The sequence below is a fragment of the Bubalus bubalis genome, chromosome 3, assembly GCF_019923935.1.
Source record: "Bubalus bubalis isolate 160015118507 breed Murrah chromosome 3, NDDB_SH_1, whole genome shotgun sequence".
NCBI lineage: Eukaryota > Metazoa > Chordata > Mammalia > Artiodactyla > Bovidae > Bubalus > Bubalus bubalis.
The window spans coordinates 35930138-35935631 of record NC_059159.1 but is presented as its reverse complement, the minus strand read 5'-3'; positions in this window follow the sequence as shown (position 1 = coordinate 35935631).

Below are 5494 nucleotides of genomic sequence, written 5' to 3'. Positions count from 1 at the left end.
GTGTGTCTGTTGAGTGGTTTAACGGGAGGCAAGAACATCCAGGCTCAACTCCCTGCCTGGGCTGTTATTGCATTTCCAGTGTCAAGGCTGATCCCTGCTAATGGGCAGGAGCAGGAACCAAACACAGACAGTGCATTCTTTCATCGAACAAACTGCACCAGGCATTGCTCTGTCTTGGCTTTGGGGTCGAACAAATAGGCCTCGTCCTGCTTTAAAACAATATTGACATAACATCTTTTTCAGCAGTTCTACTGATTGTCTTATTATATGGGCTTCCCTGGTGGCTCAGGTGGTAAAGAATCTGCCTGCCGATGCAGGAGACAAGAGTTCAATCCCTGGGTCAGGAAGATACCCAGAAGGATATGCAACCTACTCCAGTATTGTTGCCCGGGAAGTTCCCTGGACAGAGGACCATGGTGGGTGATAGGCCATGGGGTGGCAAAAGAGTTGGGCACGACTTAGCAATTAAACAACGTAATTTTAGAAAAGTACAGAGGTGTAGTACAGAGGCAGAAAAGTTATTACCCTTACCATCGCCACCAGGAGGCATATTTTCTTTGGGTATTTTTCTTAGAGGGTTCTCAAGTCACTTCTGATCAGTCTTTGTTTTGGCCTCAAACCAACAATGAGATTATGAATACTACGGTATTTTTTAAAGCTGAAGTTAAAGGAGTTGCTGATAATTTTTTCAGTTGGCCATGTCATATTTTGTCTCATGAGTTCTTTTTTAAATTCTTACTTTGGCCTCACAGCTTATGGGATCTCAGTTCCCTGACCAGGAATTGAACCCCAGGTCCCTGGCAGTGAAAGGCCAGAATCCTCACCACTAAGCCATCTGCGAACCCTCTGAAGTATTTCAAATAGTTTGGAAAGTAACATGGCCAAGATCTATTTACTAAGATTATAGATGGTAGATACCATTTTGCAACATTTAATCCAGGTCTTAAATTGTTTTGATAGATGACTTTTTAGTGACTTTAAAATTTATTTTTTATTGAAGGATAATTGCTTTACAGAATTTTGTTGTTTTCTGTCAAACCTCAATATGAATCAGCCATAGGTATACATATATCCCCTCCCTTTTGAACCTCCCTCCCATCTCCCTCCCCATCCCACCCCTCTAGGTTGATAGCACCTGTTTTGAGTTTCCTGATCCATACAGTAAATTCCTCTTGGCTATCTATTTAGTGACTTGTTTTTATAAAAGGAAAAATTTTTTTTAATTTTATTTTTAAACTTTACAAAATTGTATTAGTTTTGCCAAATATCAAAATGAATCTGCCACAGGTATACATGTGTTCCCCATCCTGAACCCTCCTCCCGCCTCCCTCCCCATACCATCCCTCTGGGTCGTCCCAGTGCACTAGCCCCAAGCATCCAGTATCGTGCATTGAACCTGGACTGGCAACTCGTTTCATACATGAAAAAGGAAATGTTTATTATCGAAGATGCAAGCATGGCAGAAAATTTCCCGAATCCTCTGAATTACACTTGGTTGTTGGTGAACATAATCCCAGACAGGTCTTTCATTATATAGAAGGATAGAAATTTAAATAGAAATGGCTTGTTTTTTGGTGATAACTCAGGATTTACTCTTTTTTTTTTTTTTTTTTTTAAGATTTATTTTATTTATTCTGGTTGCCCTGGGTCTTTGATAATGTACAGGCTTCTCTAGTTGCAGCGAGTGGGCTTCTCATTGCTGTGGCCTCGTTGCGGAGCGCGGGCTCAGGGCGCCCGGGCTTCAATTGTTGCTTCATGTGAGCTCGGTAGTTGAAGTTTGCAGGCTCTGGGGCTCCGGCTCAGTAGTTGTGACACCCGGGCTCAGCTACCCTGCAGCGTGTGGGATCGTCCCAGACCAGCGGATTCCCAACCACTAGACCACCAGGGAAGCCCAGGATTTACTCTTAACAACTTTCCAGTATACTGTATAGCCGTCGCCATGTTGTATACGTGACATTCCCAGTACTTTACTTACAACTGGAACCTTGTACCTTTTGACCACTGTCATGTAATTCCTCCATCCCCTGGCCTCACCTGGTAATCACAAATCTGATTTCCTTTTTGATGAGTTTAGTTTTTGTTCTGTTTGGTTTAGATTTGGCATGTAAGTAAGATTATGTAGTATTTATCATCATGACTTTTTTGGGCTGTGCATGTGGCATGCTGGATTCTAGTTCCCCATCTAGGAATCGAACCTGTACCCCAACCTCTAGGAAAATCCCTACATAATATTTCTGTTTGACTTATTTCACTTTGCATAATGCCCACAAGATCCATCCATCTTATTACAAATGGCAATTAGATAAGTGAACTCTTTGCCAGAGCCAACCTCAGGAGAGGCAAACAGGGCACTTTCCACAGGGACCAAATTTAAGGGACAACAAAAATCTCATAAGTAGTACTTTAATGCAGTATTTTAAAAATTAAAATTAATGTAAAAATCCATGATGGAGTAAAGAGTACCAGTTTTTAAAGATTTTTATTTTTTTTGGATGTGGACCATTTTCAAAATGTTTATTGAATTTGATATAGTATTACTTCTGTTTTATGTTTTTTGGCCCCAAGGGGATCTTAGCTTCCTGATCAGGGATCAAACCTGCACCCCCTACATTGGAAGGTGAAGTCTTAACCACTGAATTGCCAGAAGTGGAAGTCGCTCAGTTGTGTCCTACTCTTTGCGACCCCATGAACTGTAGCCTGCCAGACTCCTCTGTCCATGGAATTCTCCAGGCCAGGATACTGGAGTGGGTAGCCATTCCCTTCTCCAAGGGATCTTTCCAACCCAGGGGTTGAACCCATGTCGCCCGCATTGAAGGCAGATTCTTTACCATCTGAGCCACAGATCAGATCAGATCAGATCAGTCGTTCAGTCGTGTCCGACTCTTTGCGACCCCATGAATCGCCGCACGCCAGGCCTCCCTGTCCATCACCAACTCCCGGAGTACGGGGATGCCCCTAAAATTGCCAGGGAGGTCACCAAATAGTAACATTTGAAATTTTGAAAGGATCTATATGAATCCCCCACCACGGCCCCATCTTTGCCTCTGGCCCCACTGTGACTGGACACAGCGCTGGTCTTCACAGGTGTCATTCTGTGGTCTCTTGTCTCCTGCGATGACTCTTGATGCCTCATTTAAGGCTTGTGTGTGTGTTTTTGCTTTAGATTGTGCGCTGCTCTCTTTCCTTGGAACTTAATCTTTGGGAGAACTTTGAATCTTTGATGGAAGTGGCCTACCTATAGAGAGAATTATATTTGCTTTCTCCCAGCCCGAGGCTGCACTAGCAACCTGGGAACCCTTTGCATTTTGTGAAGGTTTTCTTAAGCTCCTCAAGTGGGTGAATTGCAGCACAAACTATGGAAGGGCTGGGTTGTAGTTTCAGGTTTTCAAGAAAGATTATTTTTTCCTTCCATTCAAGGTTGAGCCAGGCAAGTTCCCTTGCTCCTTCCTTCCTAAAATGGATTTTGGATTTGGTTTTCCTGTGTCTTTATACTGAGCTTGCAGGAGGCCCTGATTATGTGCCGAAGTCTCCCACTATCTTGGAGCCTTGGGCTTTAGCTCCTGTCCCCTGTAGCCCAGAAAACAGTCTGGACAAAACTCAAGGTCTCTTGTGTTTCACAGAAACCCTTGGGAAGAAAAGCTGACTTAGGTGCTCGCTTACCTCCCAGGCTTCCTGAGTTTACTGCATTTTCGGCCTCTGTAGAAATATTTCTATTTATTCCAGCTCAGTAGTGTTTATTTTCTTTCTTTTTTTTTTTTTTTTTTTTTTTACAAAATATTTAATCCACAAATCTAGTCTTTTCAGTTAGGAAAGCCATGTAGGCTAGCTAGTCAGCTGATGGCCATCCTACCTCGCAAGTATGGCTTTTATCCTTTTTTGGTCAGGTTTTATAATATTTACTTTCTGTTCTGCAAATATAATCCCTGCAGTTATGCCCTCTTATTGATGTATTTAAATGGCTCATCTTTAACTTATCACGGCTCCTTCCCTATCATCTTTTTTATTCACCTCTCTAGGATGTTTTTCAGAAAGGGCTCATAACTGCTTCATTATACTCCCTGAATCTTTTATTTTTGAAACTCTTCTGTAGCCTTCAAAACTGAAAGCATATCTTGGCCGGACATTTCTTTCTCTCATACTTTTGTGGACGTTGCTTGATTTTTGTATTGGTCAGAGTTCGCCAGAGACTCAGTAGCATGAATATGTATGTGTATATGTATATATTTCAGAGGCTAAAAATGGATGATTTTCATTATCATCCACTTGCAAGTTGGATACCCAAGAAAAATAGGGGTGTAATTCAGTCCAAGTTCCAAGGCCTGAGAAGATTAGATGAGATATCCCAGCTCAACCAACTGAGGCTGGAAAGAAAAGGACTGAATTTCTCCTTCCTCCATCTTTTGTTCTATTCAGGCCTTTGATGGATTGAATGATGCCCATCCACACTGGGGAGTGCCATCTGCTTTACTGAGTCTACCAGCTCAAATGCTAATCTCATCAAGAACACCTTTACAGGCATACTCAGAAATAATATTGAACCTGGGCACTTCGTGGTCAGTCAAGTTGACACATAAAATAATCACGACCAGTCTACCCCTTTTCAATTTGTACCCCAATGCATCTCTTTAAACCATATTTAATCTCCAAATAAAGATAATAACAAGATCATAATTCCATGATACAACTGTCATGTGTACAGCTGAAAACACACTAACCCCTTCCCCGGCAAAAGAGCTAAAGTCCTTGAGTGGTATTTACTCTTCTTGATATGCCCTAACTTAAATACTATGATGTAAAATTAACAATACTTAAAAGCTATGATAGCTTCCCTGATAGCTCAGTTGGTAAAGAATCTGCCTGCAATGTAGGAGACCCTGGTTCAATTTCTGGGTCAGGAAGATGTGCTGGAGAAGGGATAGGCTACCCTCTCCAGTATTCTTGGGCTTCCCTTATGGCTCAGCTGGTAAAGAATCCACCAGCAATGTGGGAGAAATGGGTTTGATCCCTGGGTGGGAAGATGCCCTAGAGAAGAGAAAGGCTACCCACTCCAGTATTCTGGCCTGGAGAATTCCACGGACTGTATAGTCCATGGGGATGCAAAGAGTTGGACACGACTGAGCGACTTTCACTTGTCACTTAAAAGCTATGATGTAAAGTCAATACATCTTCAGTTACATGATAAGACAATAAGAGAGGAAAGAAAACAGAGATACACATACAAACACATATGCATCAAAAATAAAATATTCACAACAGTTATAGCTATAACTAGCCATGTGTTCATGTGAAGTCGCTCAGTGTTCATAGCTGGCATTTATAACTACCTTCTTCTAACCATTCTGTAATGTCTACCTTCAGCAAGCACCTCAGGTGGTTGTGATTCTTTACTTGGTGGGATGACCCAAACCTTCATTTTTGAATATTTTTATTTATCTATCATATTTATTTATTTATTTTGCCACACCACACAGCTTATGAGATCTTAGTTGCCTGA